Genomic DNA, 26,750 nt, shown 5'->3' with positions numbered 1-26,750 from the left:
CAGGTATGAAGCAAAAAAACAGCACAAACAACAAAAACAGAAATGAGAAGATACGTAAACAAGGACCAAACTCAGGCTACAAGCTCACCACAGGCAAATTCTAGGGGAAAGGAAATGGAACGATCTGACAGTCAACCACCTGGACACCCTGAACTGATCACATGGGAAATATCAAAAAAGATGACCGAGGCTCTAGAAAAATTCAAAACAGAAATAATTTGCCAGATAACTACAGAGATGGTGAGCAGAATGAAAGAGATGGTGAGCAGAATGAAAGACATGACTAGAGATCCTAGAAGAGAAATAGATTTAAAAAATGGATCCACTCAGTACTATGATGGAAGCCATGAATGCCCAGCATAGGAAAGAAATGGAAACCATGAATGCCCAACATAGGAAAGTAATGGAATCCATGAAGCAGATTTAAACAGATATCCAGGAGATTAAAAATTCCATTGAAACTATTCACAGCAGAATGAGCCACTGTGAAGATAGAATATCAAATATAGAAGACAGGATTGTGGTTAGGGACCATGAAAAGTGAGATTTCTTAAATAATATTAAGGGAATATGGGAAATTGATCCAGCAGCTGCAAGATGATGCAAAGAATAATATAAGACTGATAGGAGTCCACAAAAAAGGAGCAGAAAGGGCAATTGAGATTAAAAAAATGTTCAAAGAAGTAATAGCAGAAAACTTGCCAAACAGGGGAAAACAATTAGACATACAGATAAGTGAGACATATAGGACTCCAACTACCCATGATCAAAAATAATTTACACATAGACGTATAATAATCATGATCCCAGAAACCTAACAAAAGAAGAAAATCCTATAAGCAGTTAGAGAAAAGAAACAAATCACATACAAAGGAAAGCCCATCAGAATCACAGCAGACTTTTCAACACAAACCTTCAAGTCACAGAGAGCCTAGAGTAAAGTACTTCAAGCCCTAAAAGAAACTAACCTCCAATCTAGACTGCTGTATCCTGAAAAATTATCTTTCAAAATTGATGGGGGAAATTAGATACTTCCACAACAAAGAACACCTGAGAAACTTCATAAATACAAAACCATCACTCCAAATAATTCTAAACAATATCCTAGAAAAACAATGAGGGTCACAACTCCAGGAGTCCCATCAAAGTGAAACCATCAGGCAAGGCAAGAAATTAAAGGGAGAGGGGGAAAAATAAAAAATAAAAGAGCCAACAACAGTAAAACATCATGACAAGGATGAGTCAATATCTATTGATTATAGCCATGAACGTTAATGGGATCAATTCACCAATCAAAAGAAATAGACTGGCAGAATGGATTAAGATGGAAAATCCGACAATATGTTATATACCAGAAACACACTTAACTCAAAAAGAAATTTATAGACTAAAACTAAAAGGATAGAAAACAACTCTCCATGCAACAGGAACATGGGAAAAAACAGGGGTAGCATTCTATTTGAAGACAAGGTAGATTTCAAACCAAAACTAATTAAGAGAGACAAAGGTCACTACATCCTTGTAAAGGGAACAAACCAAGAAGAGATGACAATCATAAATATATATACACCAAATTCTAGTGCTCCCAACTATATATAACAAATATTAATGGACACGAAAAACCAAACAAGCACTAATACATTTGTAGTGGGGGAAATCAATAAATATTCCACTGTCACAAATAGATCATCTAGACAGAAAATCAACAATGAAATAATAGAACTGAACCAAACTTTTGAATAAATGGATTTAATAGATGTCTACAGTGTTCCACACCACAACATCAGAATACACATTCTTTTGCACTGCACGTGGGTCATTCTCCAAAATAGACCACATGTTAGCTCATAGGATATGTTGTAGTAAATGGAAAGGAATTGATGTCATAGCCCTTTATATTATCAGACCATAGTGCAATTAAAGTGAAGATCAATACCTTAAGAAACTGCAAGAACTTCACAAAAACATGTAAATTGAATAACTCTCCTGAAGAACTAATGGGTCACAGAAGAAATTAAAAAAGAAATTCGACTGTTTCTACAATTAAATGTCAACACAACATACAGAACCTATGTGACACATGGAAGCAGTCCTACAAGGGAAATTCATAACAGTAAATGTCCATACCAGGAAAACCAATTGAGCTCAAATAAACAATCTAATGCTGATCCTCATTCTCCTAGAAAAAGAAGGGCAAGACAAACCCAAAGCTCATATAAGGGAGGAAATTATAAAGATCACAGCAGAAATCAATGCAATGGAGACTAAGAGAATGATACAAAAAACCAACGAATCTGAATTGGTTCTTTGAAAGAATAAATAAAATTGATAAACCTTTAGCCAACCTTATCAAAAAAAATGAAAATAGAAAAGGTCTAGTGGTGAAAGGCAGGTGAGGTCCAGATGGCAGGGCTGGACAGTGGCTTTTGCTAGAATCTAAATCAGAATTTGAATCAGAACCTTTTTTGAGGATGCTGAAACATCTTCTTTGGACTGAGTTTCTTTTGAGTGGAACCAAGAGGAAGACTAATTAATACATTCAATTCTGAAATAAACCATGGCTCATACCAAATGTTAAGCTGTGGTGATCCGCCTGGTGAGACAAGACAAGCAGCTTGAAGTTCCTGCGACCTTCCCGGGCCCCGCCCATGGCACAGTGAGGTCCACTTAGCCCAACGCCCAGTCCCCCCCCCCACCCCCGTGTGCTGCCTACCTTCTGGCTTTTCTGCTGCCTGGTCCCACACTACAGAGGCACAGGAGATTTTATAAAGACCCTTGTCCTGAGTGCCACAAGATAGAGCAGAAGTTAGTAACAGAAAGAGGGCTTCTCAGGCTCCTCGAAGAAAGCTGAAGCTCAGAAGAAAAATAAAGAGAACCTCTACAATAAAGGCACATCAGACCACTGTACTTGGTCTGCTGCTGGCTTGCTGAGATTCATTGACTTGGATATGCACAGGGATTCCTACCTTGCCTTCTGTGACAGCAAAGACATACCCTGAAGGAGGCCCATAATTTCTATTGCTATTTGCAAAAAAGAAAAAAAAATTTTTCTCTTATTTTTAATTCTTAATTTTTACTTTTGTTGTACTCTTCAAAGTTTTACTTTTCTTTCTTTTCTTTCTTTTATCTTTTCTTTCTTTCTCTCCCACTCATTCTCTCACTGTCCCACATTGCTCCTCATCTCCCCATTTGTTCCTTTCTACAATGAATTCAGATTTCACCCTTACTATTCTCTTCTTCTCTTTTTCCTTCTCTTGATTATCATTAGGTTTAAAGGAAAGTAAATTTGGTATCTAGCCTCCCTGTTGCTGTTAGGTGATTCTATTTACATCTTTGTTCTTTCATTATGCCATTTTCTCTTGCCTTTAACAACGTCTTAGCGTTTGTGTGATCTTCCTGTGTATTCTGGCCTCACCGCTAATCTTACCTGTTCTTTCTACCTGTCCCTCCCTCGCCAACTCCTTTTAACTCCCCATCCCAAAGGGGAAAGATGCTATATTGAAGAGTTTATTCATTATAAACTTATGTTGGGTTGTTCCTTGGTTTTAATTTAACTCACATAGTTAAAAGTGATAGATTAATAACTACCACAAATTGTCATTTTCTAAGCTGTGCTTGATGCTATGGTATTGCTGACTATGTCATTTGGGCTAACATGTTGTGATTGATCTAATTCGTTTTCCTTCCTGGTGGAAGAAAAATATAATAGCTTCAGGGTAATTAGAGTCTCAAAACCCAAACACAAGCTATATCTAGAAGACACTGCTGAAAAGCAATCATTCCACAAGGGTTTTAAACATGAGCAACAAAGATACCTACATTAAGCAATCTTGAAATATCAACCCAGGAATTAAACCAAGGACAGTACCAAAAACAAAAATGAGAAGACACTTAAGCAAGGCACAAACCCAGGCTTCCATGCCACAAAACGGAAATTCTGGGGGAAATGAGGTGGAAAAGTCTGATAAGCAACCATTTGGACACCCTGAACTGATAGCACAGGAAATAACAAAGCAGATGCATGAGGCTCGAGAAAATTTCAAAACAAAAATAATCTCCCAGATAAATACAGACATGGTAAACAGAGTGAAAGACATGATTAGAAGCTCCAGAGCAGAAACAGATAAAAAAATAGATGAGATCAGAAACATGCTGGAAGCCATGAATGCCCAGCATAAGAAAGAAATGGAAACCATGATCACCCAACATAAGAAAGAAATGCAATCCATGAAACAGATTTGAACAGATATTCAGGAGATTTAAAACTCCATTGAAAGTGTTCAGAGCAGACTAAGAGAATCTAAAGACAGAATATCATATATAGATGACAGGATTGCAGTTAAGGACCATGAAACAGAGATTTCTTAAAGATAGTAAGGGACCATGAGAAATCAATCCAACAGCTGCTAGATGATGCAAAGAAGAATAACATAAGACTCATAGGAGTCCATGAAAAAACAGGAGAAAGTACAACGGACATAAAAAAACTGTTCACAGAAGTAATAGTAGAAAACTTCCCAGACAGAGGTAGAGAATTGGACATACAGATAAGTGAGGCATATAGAACTCCATCCAGCCATGACCAAAAAAAATCTACACCTAGACATATAATAGTCAAGATCCCAGAAACCCAACAAAAGAACAAAATTCTATAGGAAGTTAGAGAAAAGAAACAAAATACCTACAAAGGAAAGCCCATCAGAATCACAGCAGATTTCTCAACACAAACCCTCAAATCAAAGAGAGCTTGGATTGAAGTATTTCAAGTCGTAAAAGAAAATAACTTCCAACCTAGACTGTTGTATCCTGCAAAATTATCTTTCAAAATCAATGGGGATATTAGATACTTCCATGACAAAGAACACCTGGGAAATTTTTTTTTGTTAAATTTTTTATTGGTACATTTTAGGTATACAACACAATTACATTTCTCATTGGGAATTGTACCAGAACACCAGAGAAATTTAGTGAACACCAAACAAGCACTCCAAACAATTTTAAGAAATATCCTAGAAAAAGACAATGAAGGTCACAACTCCATGAGGCCCTGAAGAGAGAAGGCACCATGCAAGGTAAGACACTAAAGCAAAAGGTGGGAAAATAAGAAATAAAAGAGCCAACAAAAGTAAAACATCATTACAAGGATGAGTCATTATCTGACAATTATAACTATCAATGTTAATGGCCTCAATTCACCAATCAAAAGAAATGGACTGGCAGAATGGATTAAGAAGCAAAACCCAGCAATATGCTGTATACAAGAAACACACATAACTCAAAAGGAAATCAATAAATACTATTCGGTATTTATTCATGCGTGTCCTATTTATTTAACTTAAGAGTATCGCCTCAATGTGCATCCACTTAGCTATAAATGTCTGTAATTTCTCATTTTTTATGGCTGAGTAGTACTCCATTTTATTAAAAAACATATTTTCTTTATCCAGTCTCCAGTTGATGGGCATTTGGGCTGTTTCCAAGTTTTAGCTATTACAAACTGCGCTGCTATGAACATGGGCGCACATATATCACTGTGGTATGATTCTTATAATTCTTTGGGGAAGATCCCCAGCAGTGGAATAGCAGGGTCAAATGGGACTTCCAGTCTTAGTTCTTGAGGTATCTCCATACTGATTTCCACAGTGGTTGCACCAGTCTACACTCCCACCAGCAGTGGAGCAGGGTTCCTCTTTCCCCACAGCACCACCCGCATTTGTTATTGGTTGATTTCATGATAGCAGCCATTCTTACTGGAGTGAAGTGGAATCTCAGCATTGTTTTCATTTGCATCTCTCGAATGACCAGTGATGTTGAACATTTTTTCATGTATTTATTTGCTATTTCTACTTCTTTGTCTGAGACATGTCTGTTCATTTCAGATGCCCATTTTTGGATTGGGTCTTTAAATTTGGGAGGTCTGATCTTTTGAAGTTCTTTATAGATTCGAGATAGTAGACCTTTGTCTGAGGAAGAGCAGGTGAAGATTTTTTCCCACATTGTGGGTTGTCTCTTCACACTGCTGGTGGTTTCTCTTGCTGTGCAGAAGCCTTTTAATAAGAAGAGATCCCACTTGTTGATTGTTTGTGCTAGTTCACGGGCAACTGAGGTTTTGTTCATAAAATCTTTTCCTACACCAATGTCTTCAGGAGTTCTACCTAACCTCTGTTCCAACTGGTTCAGAGTTTCTATTTTAATATTTAGATCTTTAATCCATTTTGATTTTAGTTTAGTGCATGGTGAGAGATATAGGCCTAGTTTTAATCTTGGGCAAGTTGAAGCCCAATTTTTCCAGCACTATTTATTAAAGAGGCTATCTTTCCTCCAGTGAGGGTGTTTGGCTCCTTTATCGAAGATGAGATGGCTGAGTGTGTCTGGAGTTGTTTCTGCATCTTCTAATCTGTTCCACTGGTCCTCAAGTCTGTTTCTTTGCAAGTACCATGCTGTTTTTATCACAGTAGCTTTGTAGTAGAGTTGCAGGTTGGGGATTGTGATACCCCCTGCCATGTCTCTGTTACCTAGAATTGCTTTTGCTATTCTGGGTCTCTTCTTGTTCCAAATGAATTTTTGGATTGTTTTCTCAAGGTCTATGAAGTACGCTGCTGGTATCTCAATTGGAATTGCATTAAATCTGTATAGCAGTATTGGAAGTATGGCCATTTTCACTATATTAATCCTTCCTACCCAGGAGCAGGGGATGTCTGTCCATTTTCTGATATCATCTTCAATCTCTCTTTTCAGAGTGCCATAGTTTTCAGAGAAAAGGTCTTTGATTTCTTTCATTAGTTTGATTCCTAGGTATTTCAGTTTTTTGGATGCTATTGTGAAAGGAATTATTTGACCTATTTCTGTCTCATTGAGTCTGCCATTTGTGTAGAGGAAAGCTATTGATTTTTGTGTGTTGAACTTGTAACCAGCTACTTGAATGAATTTGGTTATTAAGTCTAGAAGACTTTTGGTGGAGTTCTTGGGGTCTTCTATAAAGAGTATCATGTCATTTGCAAATAATGACAATTTGACTTCTTCATTTCCTATCTTTATTCCTTTTTTTTCTTTCTCTTGTCTAATTGCCATGGCTAATGTTTCCAGAACTATATTGAACAAGAGTGGTGATAGTGGACATCCTTGTCTTGTTTGTGATTTGAGTGTGAAGGATTTCAGTTTTTGACCATTTAGTATGATATTGGCTGTTGGCTTTTCACAGATGGCTTCTATCAGTTTGAGGTAGAGACCATCTATTCCAATTTTTTGTAGGGTTTTTATCATAAATGCGTGTTGGATTTTGTCAAATGCTTTTTCTGCATCTATGGAGATAATCATATGGTTTTTGTCCTTGGCTTTATTGATATAGTATATTACATTGATTGATTTTTGTATATTGAACCATCCCTGCATCCCTGGAATGAATCCCACTTGATCAGGGTGTATGATCTTCTTGATGATCTCCTGCATTCTATTTGCCATTATCTTATTAAGGATTTTTGCATCAATGTTAATTAGTGAGATTGGCCTATAGTTCTCTTTTTCAGTTGGGTCTTTCTCTGCTTTGGGGATCAAGGTGATGCTTGCTTCCAGGAATGAATTTGGGAGTATTGCTTCCCTTTCAATTTCCTTGAAGAGTTTAAACAGTAGTGGCAGCAGTTCCTCTCTAAATGTCTTGTAGAATTCAGCAGTGAAGCCATCAGGGCCCGGGCTTTTCTTAGTTGATGTTTTTAATTACATTTTCAATTTCATTGGTTGATATTGGTTTGGTCAGAATTTTTAGGTCTTCTTCATTCAACTTTGGTAATTCATATGTATCTAGGAATCTGTCCATTTCTTCTGTGTTGTCCATCTTATTGGCGTATAGGTTCTGGAAGTAGGTATTGATGATCCTCTGGATTTCTGCTGGGTCTGTTGTAATTTCACCCTTTTCCTTCCTAATTGCATGGATTTGGGCCTTTTCTTTCCTTTTTATGACAAGGTTGACTAAAGGTTTGTCAATTAGCCTCTTTAATAAATGGTTCTGGAAAATGGATTTCAACTTTCCACAAATTAAAACTTGACCCATAACACTCACCATGCAGTAAACTAAAATCAAAATGGATCAAAGACCTAAATATTAAAGCAGAAACATTAAACTTGCTGGAAGATTGGTTAGGTAGAACTCTTCAAAATAGTGACATAGGAAAAGACTTTATGAACAAAACCTCAGTAGCCCCAGAACTAGCACAACAATCAACACTTGGGGTCTCATCTTATTAAAAAGCTTCTGCACTGCAAGAGAAACCACCAACAGAGCTAAGAGACAACCTACAATGTGGGAAAAAAAATTTACTAGCTGTTTCTCAAAGGACTACCATCTAGAATATATAAAGAACTTAAAAAAAAAATCAGACCTCCCAAATTTAAAGACCCAATCCACTAATGGGCATCTGAAATGAACAGAAATTTCTTAGACAAAGAAGTAAAAGCAGCAAATAAATATATGAAAAAATGTTCAACATTACTGGTCATTCAAGAGATGCAGATGAAAACAGCAGTGAGATTCTATCTCACTGCAGAAAGAATGGCTGGTATCAAGAAATCAACCTATAACAAATGCTGGTGTGGACGTGAGGAGAAAAGAACCCTCCTTCATTTTTGGTGGGAGTGCAGACTGGTGCAACCACTGTGGTGGTCCGTATGGAGATACCTCAAAAAACTAGAATTAGAAGTCCCATTTGACCCAGCTATTCCCCTGCTGGGTGTCTTCCCAAAAGTATTAAAAGAATCATACCACAGTGATATATGCACACTCATGTGCATAGCAGCACAGTTTGTAATAGCTAAAACTTGGAAACAGCACAGTAGCCCATTGACTCGAGACTGGATAAAGAAGATATGGGTTTTTTTTAATAAAATGGAATACTATTCAGCCATAAAGAATTGAAAACTAGAGTCATTTATAGCTAAATGGATGCACATTGAGGCCATACTCTTAAGTGAAATGCATAGGATACACATGTGTAAATACTGAATAGTTTCTCTGGTGTGAGAAATTGAAAATGTAAATATGAATCAAAATGTATAATAGATAATGTGAAATAGGAAGAAAATGTCTAAAGGGGAGGAGGAAGTCGGAGGAGCAGGGGAAAGGAAAGAAGATAAAGGAAAAATTATGAGAAAATTTAAAAATGGAAGCAAAGCCTTTGAAAATAGGGAGGAGTAAAAGGGTTGATGGAGGGCAGGGGAATAGGGAAAAATTAAGAACCAAGATATATCATGTAAAAGTACAAATTCCCAATGATGAATGTCATCATATTGTATACCTAAAATGTACTAATAAACTTTAAAAAAGAAAATAAAATATAATACTCATGAAATTATAGGTAACACTCATTAAATTACTTGCCTGTTAGAGAAACTTTGTTGTTTTCTGATTATTTTTGTTAGCAAAAACATATTTCATTTTTTGTGTGATTTACTGTTCTTAATTTTGTGCCCTTGAAACCATTGAAATTGATTTTTTCCAAACTGAGAAAATGCAAATAATAAATTAGACTTCCTCTCTTGAAAGATGATGTAGAATATGTGAATGTGGATTATGAGATCACATGTGACACATATGGAAATGTTATATACAGAATGGCATTGGATGATAATGTAAATGTTAATATAATTTTATTCAGTTTCTGGATAATATTTATTAAAATCTCATTAACCAAAACAGCACAAAAGAAATTTCCAAGTTTTTATGATGGTTAAGAAAGCTCTCATTCTTATTGTAATTAAACCTTTTCTAAATGAAATGTGGAAAAGCTTTAATAACAGCAACAGTTTCACTTCTTAGAGTTAAGGATTTACATTTTCTCCATTGCAGATATATGGGTAAGTACCAAGAAAATCATTCCTATGTCATGACATGATTTAAGACTGCCAGTTGGAATATTTTCTTAAATATACATACTGATATCGTAAAGGAAACAAGATGGTGAAAGGAAGGTTCATAATGCCATATATTAAAAGTCAGCCTATTTTTAACTAAACCATTATTCAAAATATCATTGAGACTCAGTCTCTTTTTCTTTCTCCTACCCTTTTCCTTTAATCCCCCCCTCTACTTATCTAACTTAATATTTTTCTTCTAAGGAATATATTTGTTGCACATTGAAATGAAAACTCATAGATTACTAGTCTTTGTCTTTTTACTACTATTATATTCTGCCCCTCAGAATAGCTTTTAGCATTTATTTAAAGATTTTAATTAGTACATGTTTGTAGTACACAACGTTTACATTCATCTTAGGGAGTGGGTATGTATACTTAATATATCTTAACTCTGTTTATTCTCCACCCTCATTCTCTTGGTGTCCTTCCCATTTGAAATGATCTATCTCCATTTTTCTTATTGTGTATCTTTTATCTTGTTTGTCACATTACTTATACTTTGAATTTCCCATACAAGAGAAGTTATGTGATATTGAGCCCTGTGTATTGGATTTATTTCACTTAACGCTGTGATCTCAAAGTGCATCTATTTTCCTACAAATGACTCAAATTTTTCCTTTCAAATGGTAAATTAGTCCTCCATTATGTGTAAATACCAAATTTTCTTTATACATTTATCTGGAGACATACACGCTTCTTCCAAGACTTGGATATTATGAGCTACATTGTTATGAATATGAGTATGCATGTATCATTGTGATGTGTTATCTTTAACTCTTTTGGAAAGATACGTAGAAGGGGAAGAGGTAGGTCAAATGGAATTTCTATTTTTAGGGGTTTTTTTGGTGAAATCTCCATACAGGCTTCTATAATGTTTGTATCAGTTTACATTCCAACCAACAATATAGGATTGATTTTCCCCCATCTTTGCTAGCATTTGTTATATTTTGATAGTTTGAGGAAAACCATTCTTTCAGGAATAAGATGGAATCTCAGTGTTGTTTTAGTTTTCATTTCTCTGATGGCCAAAGATGTTGAGCATTTTTACATGTATTTATTGGCCACTTGTACTTCTTCTTGTAAGAAGTGCCTCTTTATTTCAGATGCCCAATTTTCCATTGAGTCTTTTATTTTGGGATGTCCGATTTTTTTTTAGTTCTTTATAAGTTCTAAATACTAGTCTTCTGCCAGAGGAGTAGTTGACAAAAAAATTTTCCCATGTTGTAAGTTGTCTCTTTATTCTATTGGTTGTTTATTTTGCTGTCCAAAAGCTTTTTAATTTGACATAATCTCATTTGTTGATTCTTGATGGCATTTCTTGTACAACTTGGGTTCTGTTCATAAAGACCTTGTCTAGGGCTATGTTTTCAAGTGTTTTACCTGCATTATTTTCTAACAGGTTAAGTGTTTCTGTTTTAATATCAATGTCTCTTACCCATTTTTAATTTATTTTACTGCTTGGTGAGAGATATGGGACTAAATTCAATTTTCTTCACATGTGTAACCAATTTTCCTAGCACCATTTGTTAAAGAGACTATCTTTCCTCTAGCATAGGCCTTTGGTTCCTTCTTTGCCAAATTTTGTTTTTGTTTACAAACTCCCCATTGGGTTACAAACATGACCACAGCCATCTTTCCCACACAAACACAAACATGGTCATCTTTTTCAAAATCATAGAACAAATTAAGTTCATGAACTGAGGTACTACTGTATATATCCTTTTAATTTCTTTCTATTTCCTGATTGCTTTGGCTAATATTTTAAGCATTATATTAAACAGGAGTGGTGACAGTGGACATCCTCATATGGTTCCTGATTTTAGAAGAAAATCTTTCAGTTTTTCTCCATTTAATATGATGTTAGCAGTAGATTTTTCATAAGTGGCTTTTAACACATTGAGATGAGGTCTTTCTCTTAGCAGATTGAGATAAGGTCTTTAACTACTTTATTCACAGTTGTTTTTATCATGAATGTGTGATAGATTTTGTCAAAGGCTTTTTTATATATCTATTGAGATGTTCATGTAATTATTGTCCTTGCTTCTGTTTATGAGATGTATTACATCTATTAATTTGTATATTTTGTTTTTATTTTTATATTTATATTATATTTATATTTATTTTTAAAATTCTATCCTGAGAATTATAATTCCATTAAGCTTCAATTTGACCAAAAGTATAATCACTTAACAGCAATTACTTAAACTAAAAATAAGAGATAAAATTATTTTTGAAAAGAGATAAAAAGTATTGTCAGGTTTCTTGTTGTGGCTCTGGATGTTCAGTAGCAGGCTCACTTGAAGGCAGAATTGATCCTAAAGGGAACTCAATTCTACTTTCAGAATGTGGGGGTGAGGGGAAACATCCAGCTCTTGGAGGATGATAATGAGGAAAACCCCACGGTGGATAGACATTACTCATTGGGAATGGAGGAGGTGGGCCAGAGAAATCCCTTGGAGGAAAATAATCTTGAGGAACTCTGTAGATGTTTCCTGTAGAAGATGGAAGAAAAGGAGGTCTTCTCCTCAGGACCTGGCTTCTTAGATACACTAGAAATGGCTGACCTCCAAGTGGAGGAAGAAGTAGAGGAATAAATTCAGGGCCAGTTACTTTGCTTTCAGCAGGGAGAGAAGAATCAGGCACATTTGAATTATCAGGATCATCTTTGGTATCATTTCTACTTGATTCCAATTCTGAAGACATTGGCTAATCCACTTTATCCAAAGAAAGCATATTTTAACTTCTCAGTTCTGCTGGTCCAAAAAGTCTACCAGAATTAGAATAGTATCTATCTTGCTTTTTTAGTGGAAGAGCTGGGTCAGGATATTTTTGAGCTGGTGGGGGAAACATCACCCTACAGTCCTGTTCCCATGGAGGTGACAGAGATCAAAGGTCAGAAGGTGCTCTATGAGGATCAGTGCACAAATTATAGCTTGAGTCTCCTCATTCATTGCTAATCTGATGGTCCAGAGGATTCTCTAAGCCTCCTGAGCATCTTCCTCCTCACCCTGGAAGCAAAGGGAGAGTCTGAATGGACCCTCCAACAAAGTTGGAAGATAGAGTAAAGCTCTCATCTCAGATGAATGATGACCCAATGATGAGGGACCATATGGGAAATGCTCTCTGCCAAATGCTGTATTTGGAACATCAAGTACATAAGGATCTTTTTCTAAAAGTTCAAATTTAAACTGTTTCAGTTAATTTTTGTCTGTTGTAAGCATTTTCTTTCCTTAACTTGTTGAAGTTTCTTTCAGCAGTCTGAGCTGCCAACCAATTATCATATGCTTCTTTCTCGTGGGAAATAATCTGCCCTTGATAAGACTGAATGGTTCTCTCCAATTCTTCTAGATCTTTGATTCATGTTCTGTAGGTCTCTAGCTCTTCAGCAGCATGGCTGATCTTTTCATCCAGTTTGGAAAGTTTCTCTTTTTCTAACCCATAATTTTCCTCTATTGTTAATTTCCTGTGGAGTTTCCTCTCATTTTCTTGATACAGTTCAGTCATTACTTCAAGTCTCTGCTGAAGCCTCTGATTCTCACTTTCAAATTGTGTATTTTCTGACTGCAAAAATGCTTATTCAGTCTGGAGATTTTTAATACACTCTGTAAGGTCTTCCTTTGTTTTATCTACTTCAGATAACTGAATATAAATCTATTTTCTTTCTCTTTCTAAGGATTTTAAAGAAGCATTTAACTTAGCAGCATAAATCAGTTTCTTCAAAGCTCATTTTGGCTCATTATGTAAGTCAGCACCACTCGATGATTTGCTCTTCACTTTCAATTTCAAGTTACCATCATCTGTTATGTCTTCTCTAAGCACAGGAGCCCAATCTTTCATCTTTACCAAATGTTCAATCAGAGACTTGATGTGATTTTTCTTTATCATTTAGAACTGGTTATGCACGTACTTTGGAGCCTTCAAATGTTATTTTTTGCTTATTAGGTTCACTCACTTGTTCTTCCCACACTTCAACTTCTTGTAAAAGCCAATTTTACTTTCCTGAAGTTGGGAATTTTCATTCAAAGCATCATTTCTTTGCTCCCTTAAGTCATTCTTCATTGATTTGAAATATTTTGAAGGTTTTTTTGGCTTCAGCTACTTGGGATTTGAGGGATTTTGATTCATCTTCTAAGGCCTGTGTCTTTTCTGAAACATCAGCCATCAATTCTTCTTGTTCAGAATGTTTAGATTTCTGATCATTTAGCACTTTTTCTAGAAAAAGTATTTCACCTTCAAGCTTAAATCTGTTCCTATTCAGATTTTCATAGGATTCCTCCAGACTTTGTGCTTCTGTTGACTCCTTCTCAAAGCTGGCATCCTTTAAAGAAGACTCTAAGCCTTCATACTCTTTTTGAACAAGGCTTTTTCCAGTAGTTTACATTTTTCAATTAGTTTAGAAAGCTTTATGGCAAGCTGTTTTTCTCTCCCCACATAACACTGGATTCTAACTGATGGAGAGTTTCTCCATAAATATAAGAAAATAGCAAAAACAAAAACAAACAAACAAAAAACCCAACAACAATAGCTTCCCCTATCACCAATTCCCAGGATAAACTGTAGGGATTTGGTCCTGTTCTCATCTCTTCAGGCAGTGCTGCCACAACCCTGCATAGCTCGGCCAGGACTGACCCCAAATATGGCCTCAGGCCCCTCCATGGTGCAAGGCTGCTCCAGGTGTCCCAACCACAGCCTCAGCCTGGCTGGTCCACAAGTGGTGGCCAAGCAATTTGCATATTTTGAACCATGCTTGCTTCTCTGAGATGAAGCTTACATTGTTATGATGTTTGATTTTTCTGATTTATTTGTTGCATTCTGTTTACCCATACCTTGTTGAGGATTTTTGCATCTCTGTTCATTAAGCTGATTGGTCTATAGTTTACTCTTATTTGAGTCATTGTCTTGTTTTGGAATCAGGGTAATGCTAGCTTTCAGGAATGAGTTTGAAATTACTCTTTCTCTAAATTTCACTAAAGAGTTTGAGGAATATTGCCATTAGATCTTCCCTGATGTTTTTGTAGATTCAGTGGTGAACTCATCAGATACTGGGCTTTTCCTAGTTGGTAGGCTTTTTGTTACTGCCTCAATTATATTGCCTATTATTGGATTTTTCAGGGTATTTATGTCTTTTTGGTTCAGTTTTAGCAATTCATATGTTTTCAGGAATCTGTCCATTTTGTCCAGATTTTCTGATTTGAGTACAATTTTCCATAGTAGTTACCAATAATCCTCTTGATTTCAGCAGTGTCTGTTGTGATATTGCCTTTTTAAAAATTTTTAATTGCATTTTCTTTCCTTGTTTTGGTAAGTTTTATTAAGAGTTTTTCTACTTTGTTTATTCTTTTGAAAAACCTGCTTTTCTAGTCATTGATCCTTTCTATTGATTTTTTTTGGTCTCAATTGCATTGCATTAATATTTGCTCTGCTCTTCATGATTTCTTTTTTTGTACTAGCTTGTGATTGGACTATTACAATTTTTCTAGGATATTGAGGTGGATGCTTAGTTTATTTGAGCTTGCTTAGTTTTCCTAATGTGAATATTCATCTCAATAAATATCTCCCTTAGTATTGCTTTCACTGTGTCCCAAAGGTTCTAGAATATGTACTGTTATCATTTGATTCTAGGTATTGTTTAATTTATTTCATGATTTCTTCTGTGAACGATTGAATATTCTAGCATGTGTTATTTAATATCCAGGTGTTTGTAAAATATTTGTGATTTTTTTAAATTGATTTCTAATTTCATTGCACTATGATCTGACAGTATACAAGGGGTAATTTTGATTCACAATCTTTATCAGATACTCTGTGACTCATTTTGAAGAAGGTTCACTGTACTGCTGAGAAGAGGGTATATTTTGTTGTTGTAGAATAGAACACTCTGTAGATATTGAATAAGTCCCTTTCTTTTAAGATGTGGTTCAACTCTGATATTTCCTTATTGAATTTGGGTTTAGTTGATCTATTTATTTGTGAAAGATGGGTCCCTCACTATTGTGTTGGTGTTTATTTGATCTTTTTTTTTGTCCAACAGTGTTTATTTTATGAAGTTGGGTGCACCAGTATTCAGTGCATGGATATTTATAGATATTATCGCTACTTGTTAAATTGTTCCCTAAACAATTATGTGGTGACCTACTTTGCCCCTTCTGGTCAGTTTTAACTTGAAGTTCACTTGGTCTGAAATTAAGATGGGTATCACTGCTAATGTTTGTAGTCCTGATACATGGACAGTTGTTTTCCATCCTTTGATTTTTAGTCTATGAATTTGTTTTTTGATTAGGTAAGACTCTTGGTTGTAGTAAACTGTTGTATTTCTTTTTTAATTTTTATTTTTTTGTTAAATTTTTTTATTGGTATATTTTAGGTATACAACACAATTACATTTCTCATTGGGAATTGTACCTTTACATAATGCATCTTGGTTCTTATTTTTTCCCCATTCCTAGCCCTCCTTTCACCTCCTCCATCCTTCCCTATTTACAAAGACTTTATTTCCATTTTTTCCATTTCTCATCAATTTTCCTTTCCCTTCTTTCCTTTCCCCTGCCACTGGCACTTCCCCAACCCCGTTGGACCTTTTCTTCCTATTTTGCATGATCGATTATTCATTCTAATCATTGGTACATTTTAGGTATACAATATAATGACATTCATCATTGGAAATATGCACCTTTACAAAATCTCTCTTGGTTCTTATTTTTCACCCTTGCCCAGCCCTCCCTTCAAACCCTCCATTCCTCCCTATTTACAAAGATTTTGTTCCTATTTTTCCATTTTCTCATATTAATCCCATTCCCTTCTATCCTTTCCCCTAGCCCTCCCACTTCCTTCCCCTTTCCCCTTTTCTTCCTATTTCACATTACCTATTATACATTTAGTCCTTATTTACACTTTCAGTTTCTCACACCAGAGAAACTATTCAGTATTTATACATGTGTGTCCTATTTATTTCACTTAAGAGTATTGCCTCAATGTGCATCCACTTAGCTATAAATGTCTCTAATTTGTCATTTTTTATGGCTGAGTAGTACCCCATTTTATTTAAAAATCCACATTTTCTTTGTCCAGTCTCCAGTTGAAGGGCACTTGTGCTGTTTCCAAGTTTTAGCTGTCACAAACTGAGGCGCTATGAACATGGGTACACATATATTACTGTGGTATGATTCTTTTAATTCTTTGGGGAAGATCCCCAGCAGTGGAATAGCGGGGTCAAATGGGACTTCTAGTCCTAGTTCTTTGAGGTATCTCCATACTGATTTCCATAGTGGTTGCACCAGTCCATACTCCCACCAGCAGAGGAGCAGGGTTCCTCTTTCCCCACAGCCCTGCCAGCATTTGTTATTGGTTGATTTCATGATAGCAGCCATTCTTTCTGGAGTGAAGTGAAATCTCAGCATTGTTTTCATTTGCATCTCTCGAATGACCAGTGATGTTGAACATTTCTTCATGTATTTATTTGCTATTTCTACTTCTTTGTCTGAGAAATGTCTGTTCATTTCAGATGCCTATTTTTGGATTGGGTCTTTAAATTTTGGAGGTCTGATCTTTTTAAGTACTTTATAGATTCAAGATAGTAGATCTTTGAGGAACAGCAGGTGAAGATTTTTTCCCACATTGTGGGTTGTCTCTTCACACTGCTGGTGGTTTCTCCTGCTGTGCAGAAGCTTTTTAATAAGAAGAGATCCCACTTGTTGATTGTTTGTGCTAGTTCATGGGCAACTGAGGATTTGTTCATAAAATCTTTTCCTACACCAATGTCTTAAAGAGTTCTACCTAACTTCTGTTCCAACTGGTTCAGAGTTTCTATTTTAATATTTAGATCTTTAATCCATTTTGATTTTAGTTTAGTGCATGGTGAGAGATATAGGTCTAGTTTTAATCTTTGGCAGTTGAAACACAATTTTTCCAGCACCATTTAATAAAGAGGCTATCTTTCCTCCAGTGAGGGTGTTTGGCTCCTTTGTCAAAGATGAGATGGCTGAGTGTGTCTGGAGTTGTTTCTGCATCTAATAATCTGTTCCACTGGTCCTCAAGTCTGTTTCTTTGCCAGTACCATGCTGTTTTTATCACAGTAGCTTTGTAGTATAGTTGCAGGTTGGGGATTTTGTTACCCCCTGCCATGACTCTGTTACCTAGAATTGCTATTAGTTTTCTGGGTCTCTTCTTGTTCCAAATGAATTTTTGTATTGTGTTCTCAAGGTCCATGAAGTATGCTTCTTGGATCTCAATTGGAATTACATTGAATCTATGTAGCAGTTTTGGAAGTATGGCCATTTTCACTTTATTAATCCTTCCTACCCAGGAGCAGGGGATGTCTGTCCATTTTCTGATATCATCTTCAATCTCTCTTTTCAGAGAAGCTGTAGTTTTCAGAGAAGTGGTCTTTGATTTCTTTCGTTAGGTTGATTCTTAGGTATTTCAGTTTTTTGGATGCTATTGTGAAAGGAATTATTTAGCCTATTTCTCCTCAGTGAATTTGTCATTTGTGTAGAGGAAAGCTATTGATTTTTGAGTGTTGACCTTGTAACCAGCTACTTGAATGAATTTGGTTATTAAGTCTAGAAGACTTGGTGGAGTTCTTGGGGTCTTCTCTATACATTATCATGTCATCTGCAAATAATGATAATTTGACTTCTCCATTTCCTTTATTTCTAGATGATTTTTGGTGGAGTTCTTGGGGTCTTCTATAAAGAGTATCATGTCATCTGCAAATAATGACAATTTGACTTCTTCATTTCCTATCTTTATTCCTTTCATTTCTTTTTCTTGTCTAATTGCCATGGCTAATGTTTCCAGAACTATATGGAACAAGAGTGGTGATAGTGGACATCCTTGTCTTGTTCCTGATTTGAGTGTGAAGGATTTCAGTTTTTGACCATTTAGTATGATATTGGCTGTTGGTTTTTCATAGATGGCTTCTATCAGTTGGAGGTAGAGACCATCTATTCCAATTTTTTGTAAGGTTTTTATCATAAATGCATGTTGGATTTTGCCAAATGCTTTTTCTGCATCTATGGAGATAATCATATGGTTTTTGTCCTTGGCTCTATTGACATAGTGTATTACATTGATTGATTTGCATATGTTGAACCATCCCTGCATCCCTGGGATGAATCCCATTTCATCAGGGTGTATGATCTTCTTGATGATCTCTTGCATTCTTTTTGCCAATATCTTATTAAGTATTTTTGCATCTATGTTAATTTGTGAGATTGGCCTATAGTTCTCCTTTTTGGTTAGGTCTTTCTCTGCTTTGCTAATCAAGGTGATGCTTGCTTCCAAGAATGAATTTGGGAGTATTGCTTCCCTTTCAATTTCCTTGAAGAGTTTAAACAGTAGTGGCAGCAGTTCCTCTCTAAATGTTTTGTAGAATTCAGCAGTGAAGCCATCAGGGCCCCGGCTTTTCTTAGTTGGTAAGTATTTAATTACATTTTCAATTTCATTGGTTGACAGTAGGTTGTTTAGAATTTTTAGGTCTTTTTCATTCAACTTTGGTAATTCATATGTGTCTAGGAATCTGTCCATTTCTTTTGTGTTTTCTATCTTATTGGCATATAGATTCTGGAAGTAGTTATTGATGATCCTCCGAATTTCTGCTGAGACTGCTGTAATTTCACCCTTTTCATTCCTAATTGCATGGATTTGGGCCTTTTCTTTCCTTTTTCTGACAAGGTTGGCTAAGGGTTTGTCAATTTTGTTGATTCTTTCAAAGAACCAACTCTTAGCTTCATTGAATTTTTGTATCATTCTCTTAGTCTCCATTGCATTGATTTCTCCTCTGATCTTTATAATTTCCTCCCTTGTATGAGCTTTGGTGTTGTCCTGCTTTTCTTTTTCTAGGAGCTTGCAGTTCAGCATCAGGTTGTTTAATTGGGCCCACTCTGTTTTCCTAATATGCATATTCACTGCTATGAATTTCCCTCATAAGACTGCTCTCATTGTGTCCCATAGATTTCAATATGTTTTATTGTCAATGTTATTTAATTAGAGGAACTGTCTGATTTCTTGTTTAATTTCCTCTGTGACCCATTGGTTATTCAGAAGTGTATTGTTCAATTTCCACATATTTATGAAATTTTTTGAGGTTTTTTTGCTATCGATCTCCAATTTCATCACACTATGGTCTGATAATATACAGGGGATAACTTCAATTCCTTTGCACTTACTTAAACATGTTCTGTTGTTCGACCTCAGCAGGAAAGGGGTTGAGAGTAGGGGGCCACAAAGAAATAGAAGTGGGACACAGGGGATCCTGAAGAGAAACAGGATGTTTATTCTTAACTTACACATTGCTTATATAGTACTTACAAAGGTTATTCAAGGTAAATGCCTAAAGAGCAGGTGTTGTTTAATGTTCTTTTCTCTTTGAATATGATCTGGTCTCTAATCTACTTCAAGCAGGAACAAACCGAGACATTCTTCAGGATGTTCCCAGCCCAATGCGATCCTCACATGAGATCCAAGACATAACAAACAGGATTTCAACTATGAGAAGCATGACAACTAGTATGACCTCGGTCTTGGCTGAGAATCAGCTGCATAAGCAAACCATCTCGGGAATGACCTTTCATACCCTTCGGCCTCAGCCTGCTGGGCCTATAAGATTAGTAAGATTGAATGCATGACTCTTTACCAAGTGGATCCTCCCTAAATGCCATGTCAATGTTCTATGTGTGAGTATGTGGTCTATTTTTGAGAATGACCCATGTGCAGCTGAGAAGAATGTGTCTTCTGATTTTGTGGGGTGGAACACTCTGTAAACATCTGTTGAGTTCATTTGTTCAAGAGTTCGATTGAGTCCTAGTGTTTCATTACTTATTTTTTGTCTAGTTGATCTATCTATTTGTGACAGTGGGGTGTTGAGGTCCCCCACTACAATTCTATTAGTGCATATACGACTTTTCATGTCCATTAGTATTTGTTTTATATAGTTGGGCACACTACTGTTTGGTGCATAGATATTTATGATTGTCATCTCTTCCTCTTGGATTCTTCCCTTTACAAGGATGTAGTGTCCTTCTTTGTCTCTCTTAATCAGTGTTGGTTTGAAATCTACTTGATCTGCCAAGAGGATAGCTACTCCTGCTTTTTTTCAGGTTCCTCTTGCAAGGAGTATTGTTTTCCACCCTTTAACTTTCAGTCTATGAGTTTCCTTTTGAATGAAGTGTTTTTCTTGTATGCAGCATATTGTTGGATTTTGCTTCGTGACCCATTCTGCCAGTCTATTTCTTTTGATTGGTGAATTGAGACCATCAACATTGATGGTTATAACTGAAACATATTGACTTATCATTGCCATGACTTTTTCTTTTTGTTGGGTTCTCTCCCTTTACATTTAATTTCTTGTCATGCCAGATGGATTCATTCTGCTTTGCTTCCTGGGGTTGTGATCCTCAATGTCTGTTCCTAGGATATTGTGTAAAATTCTTTGGAGTGCTGGTTTGGTATTCATGAAGTTCCTAAGGTGCTCTTTGTCATGCAAGTATCTTATTTCTCCATCAATTTTGAAAGATAGTTTTGCAGGGTAGATCAATCTGGGTTGGAGGCTGTTTTCTTTTAGGGCTTGGAATATGTCACTCCAAGCTCTTCTTGCCTTGATGGTTTGTGTTGAGAAGTCTGCTGTGATTCTGATGGGCTTTCCTTTGTATGTGATTTGTTTCTTTTCTCTGACTGTTTGGAGAACTTTGTTCTTCTGTTGAGTTTCTGGAATCTTAACAATTATATGCCTATGTGTAGATTTTTTTTGATCAAGGCTATTTGGAGTCCTATATGCCTCACTTATCTGTATGACAAGTTCTTTTCCCCTCTTTGGGAAGTTTTCTGGCATTACTTCTGTGAAGATTTTTTTTATGTCATCTGCATTCTCTCCTGTTTCTTCATTGACTCCAATCAGTCTTATGTTAGTCTTCTTTGCAACATCTAGCAGCTATTGGATTGTTTTCTCATGTGCCATTTTAATTTTGAAGCAATTTTTCTTTTCTTCATCATTAATTGCTATCTTATCTTCTATATCTGAAATTCTGTCCTCACACTGGCTCATTCTGCTGTGTAGACTTTCAGTGGAGTTTTTCATCTCCTGGAAATCTATTTGCATCTGTTTTATGGATTCCATTTGTTTCCTATGTTGGGATTCCATCATGTTCCTCAGCTCCCCTCTATATTTATTGATCATGTCTTGCACTAGGGGCACAATTTCTCCTGTTATCTGAGAAATTATTTCTGATTTCATTTTTTCCAGATCCCCTTTTGTTGCCAGTTCAGTGGGTCCAGGTGATTGAGTATCAGAGTGTTCCATCTCATTTCCCTTTGGGGTTGCTGTAGGTGATCTGGAAGTCTGGTTTTGAGACTTATTTATGTGTTTTCTCATTTTGACTGGGGGGCGGGGGGTGCTGTTGGTGCCCGCAAAGATCTCCTCTTCTGAGCTGGGAAAGGTGGGACAGGGGCCAGGAGCAGCAGTAGGGATGGTGGCCCAGAAGCCCCTTTCTGTGGACCAGGAGCAGTAGGATGGCGGCTTAGAAGCCCCTACCTCTGGGCCGGGAGCAGCGGGAGAGATGGTGGCTATGAAGCCACTTTTTCTGGACCAGGAGCAGTGGGATGGCAGCTCAGAATCTCCTACCTCTGGGCCGGTAGTGGCCGGACCCAGTACTGTGGTCTGGTGGTCCAGTGTCCTCTGTTTCTTTATAGTGTGGAACCAGGTGGCTGTACAGAGGAGCATGGGGGAAGGGGTGTCCAGTGGATTGCTGCTATGGTGCAGGCTGATTTGGCATGTTCCTGAGGATTTAAGATTTTTAAAGAAACCATTTATTAGCCAGGTCATCTTCATGAGGCTGGCTATTGGGAAAAGGCAAAAGAAGGTTTGCAACACATCTTATGTCTTTTAAGACTTGTTGTAGGACAGGAAGATAGTGTCCAATGGAGTTAGGATCCTGACTGTGGTATTGCCCAGGTAAAAAGGTGCAGCCATATAAAAGCTCAAATGGACTGTACCCTATAGGTTTTCTGGGGATGGTTCTAACATGAAGGAGAGTAATGGGAATCAGGGAAACCAAATCTTTATAGATTTGAACTGTGAGTTTGGTAAGGTGGGCCTTGAGGAAGCCATTAACGCATTCTACCTTCCTAGAAGACTGAGGCCAGCAAGGGTCATGAAGGTTCCATCGTATAGCAAGTGACTCGGACACCTCTTGGGTAATCTTTGCTAATAAAAGCTGGGCCATTGTCTGATTGAATTGAGATTAAAAAGACCAAAGTGAAGGATGATATCAGTTAGGATGGAGTTAACAACTGCTGAGACTTTTTCTGAGCCTAGGGGAAAAGCCTCTATCAACACTGTGAAGCTGTCAACACATACCAGGAGATATTTTAACTTACTCATGGCATGTGAGTGAAGTCAATCTACCAGTCCTGAGTTGGGTAAAAATTTCGCATCTGATGTGTAGTAAAAGGAGGGGGCCTTAGGGAGCCCTGGGGTGTGGTTAACTGGCAAACAATATTGAGTGGTAATAGTTTTGAGAAGGGTTTTCCATGAGGGAAAACAGATGAGAATCTCAAGCAGATGGGTTAAGGGTTTATAGCCTGCAGGAAAATTGTTATGAATGGAGGAAAGAATGGCCTGGGCCTGGGAGGTGAGGAGGAGGAATTTTCCCTGGCTTAGGAACCATCCATGTTTGGTGGGGAGGTCCTGATATTGTTGGCACTTGAAAGGAAAATGGGCTGGAGTGAAACTAGAAAGGGAAAATACTGACCCTTGGAGGCCTGGAGGGAGAGATTAGCAGCTTCCTTTGCAGTTTTATCTGCAAAGACATTTCCAGAAGCTATGGGGTCTGAAAGTCTCTAGTGTCCCATGCGGTGAATCACAGTCACCCATGTAGGAAGGAGAGAAACCTGAAGAAGGGCTTTAATGAGTGTGACATTAATGATTGAAGACCTTTGGGAGGTGAGAAAGCTTCTTTCTGCCCATATGGCAGCATGATTGGGTAATATATGAAATGAATACTTTGAGTCTGTATAGATGTTTATTTGTAAGCCCTTCGCTAGTGTAAGAGCATGGATCAAAGCAGTTAATTCACCTGTTGAGAAGTAGTGGACGGGGGAGACCTGCAGTTTCTATGATAGTTTTGGGAGATAATAGCATATGTTGCCCTGGCAGGGGATTTGGGGGTGGGTTTTTATGAGCTCTCATTGGTAAATCAGGTATGGTTAGGGTTGGGAAGGGGGAAGGTGGACATGTGAGGAAAGGGGAGGAAGTTGTTAGGTGCATCAGAGACATGCATTTATGTGATTCAGGCTTTTTGAAAAGGGGTGGTGGACTGATAAAGTGAGCAGCTGGATTAAAGTTGGGACCCAGGACAATTGTAACATTTGGAGTCTCCATGAAAAGTGTATAGAGTTGAATAAGGTGAGGAGCAGAGAGAAAGTGTGAGAGATGGGATGAAGACACAAGTCCTTGAAGGTTGTGGGAAGAGTAAAGGGTGAATGAAGCATGTCTAGTGATTTTGCATGTTTGTAGGGCTAGCAGAGCCACAGTGGCAGCCAGTCATAGGCATGACAGCCAGCCTGTGACAGTGGGATCAAGCTCTTTGTACAGAAACTCAGTTGGCCATGGGCTAGGACCTTGTGTCAGAACACCTACTGCACACCCCTTGCATTCTACCATGTAAAGTCTAAAAGGTTGGGTGAGGTCTGGGAGGACCAAAGCAGGGCTGTTTTTAGGGCCTCTTTTAGGGTATTAAAGGATGAGTGAGGGAAGGCTTTGTGATCTAAAGGCTCAGCAGGATATCCTTTGGTGAGTTTGTAGAGAGATTTGGTGAGGAGAGCAAAGCTAGAAACCCAGAGGAAGAAATGTCCTAGTATGGTGCCAAAGAAAAGCTGTTGTTTGGTAGGAGGAACTGGAATCTGAGAAATTAAGTGGGTGAAACCTGGAGGTAGGGCTCGGGTATATTTGTTAGAATGATGCCCAGATAGGTGACAGATGGGGAAGAGATTTGAGCCTTAGAAGGGTAGACACAATAGCCCTTGAGGTCTTGATGCTGTAATAATAAAAGTGTGTCTTTATGGGATGACTCATAGGAGGGGCTTCAGAGGATGTCATCTACATACTGTATGAGATGAGAGGAGAAGGAATGAAAGGAAACTATATCTTGTGGAAAGGCCTGAACAAAATAATGGGAACTATTCTGGAAACATGGAGGCAAGACAGTCCAGTTCAGCTGTTTAGACTGACAGGTGTCAGGTTCTGTCCAGGTGAAGGCAAAGAGAGGCTGTGAGGAGTAATGTAGGGGAATGGCAAAGAAAGCCATTTCAGATTTAAATCAGAGTAATCAGTGATAGATGATGGGATAGAAGATAAAAGTGTATGTGTTTGGTACTACCAGGTGTATGGGGAGAACAATCTGGTTAATGAAGTGGAGATCTTGTACCAGCCTATAAGAGCCATCTGCTTTCTTTACTGGGAGAATAGGGTTATTGTAAGGGAAAATGACAGGAATTAATAAACCATGCCACAATAGGTGAGAGATAATATGTTGTAAGCCCTTAAAGCTGGTTTAGGGATGGGATATTGTCATTGGGCAGGGTAAGGGAGGTCCAGCTTGAGAGGGGTGGTAAGGGGTTGTTGGGAGAAGGCCAGAGGTGGTGTGGAAATGTCACAGACTCTGGGTTTGAGGTGAGGGGAGATGATAGGAGCCTCAGGGGAGGTAGGGAAGGAGAGACTAGAGGAGCTTTAAGTGCTGTGTCCCAGGGGTGGTCAGAGTGGCTGACAGCTTAGCTAAGCCATCTCATACTAAAAGACAAACAGAACAGGTGAGGATAACTAAAAATAAGTGTGGGAAAAGGTGTTGGCCCAATTGATACTAAATTGGGGGCATTTTAAAAGGTCTGGAGAATATACTGTCAATCTCCACAACAGTAATTGGAGCTAAGAAGGTTGACCCTTGAAAGGAAGGCAAAGTAGAGTGTGCAGTGCCTGTGTCGAGGAGGAATAAAATGAATTTACCCTCCACCATAAGAATTACCTGGAACTCAGCATCCAAAATGGTCCAAGAGGCCATGGTCACTTATAGATGGTATCAGTCCTTGGTGGCCAGGCCAAGAAGGTTGGGGAAAGAGCCAGTCAGAGGTCCCTGAGGTCAAGACCCAGAAGTGGTAGGGGCAGCTGCCAGCATTGAGCAATCATACTTCCAATATGGGCTCCCACACAAAGGACATGGCCAGGAGGGAGTCCAATATGGGCTCCCACACAAAGGACATGGCCAGGAGGGAGTCCTAGGCTGTGGGCATTCCCTAGCCCAGTGACCATTCTGGTGGCATTTGAAACATGGCCCTGAGGAAACACCCTGAACTTGAGGAGCCTTTGATCCTCTATTAGTTACATTAGCAGTTGGCTCTGTAGGGTTTCTTATGGTGGAGCCCAGCATCTGCAATTTAGAAAGGCATTGCTCTCAAGCACACTCATCTCAGTCATTACATATTTTGAATGCAGAATTTAACAATTCCTATTGTAAAGTCTAGGGACCATTCTCCAATTTTTGTTATTTTTTATGACTATCTGGGGCAGATTGATTAATAAAATGCATCTTTAAAATAAGTTGGCCTTCTGAGACCTCTGGATCTAGGGCTGTGTAACACATGAGGGTACCAGCTAAATGGGACATGAATTGAGGATTTTCATCCTTTGTCTGGGTGGTTTCTTTAAGTTTATCATAATTAACTGCCCTGTGTCCTGCATTTCATAGCAACTCAATTAAACAAATATGTTTTCAACTTTTGTGCACTGAAAACTGTCCTTCCTCATTGAGCCTGTTGAAATTTCAATTTGGGTTTGTTCAGGGAACAGTAACAGTGCT

At 37.6% G+C, this 26,750-nt stretch overlaps 1 pseudogene; it reads right to left on the bottom strand.

Moving 5' to 3' along the window:
• Window positions 1–12,159: 12,159 nt before the first annotated feature.
• LOC101720072 (melanoma inhibitory activity protein 2 pseudogene) lies at window positions 12,160–25,955 on the bottom strand (annotated as a pseudogene).
• Between the last annotated feature and the right edge of the window lie 795 nt (window positions 25,956–26,750).

Source organism: Heterocephalus glaber, unplaced genomic scaffold, assembly GCF_053883595.1.
Source record: "Heterocephalus glaber isolate CG9 unplaced genomic scaffold, H.glaber_assembly_v1.0 deba00001613, whole genome shotgun sequence".
NCBI classification, from domain to species: Eukaryota; Metazoa; Chordata; class Mammalia; order Rodentia; family Bathyergidae; genus Heterocephalus; species Heterocephalus glaber.
The sequence above is the reverse complement of the archived record's forward strand: the minus strand, read 5'-3'. Positions and strand labels throughout refer to the sequence as shown.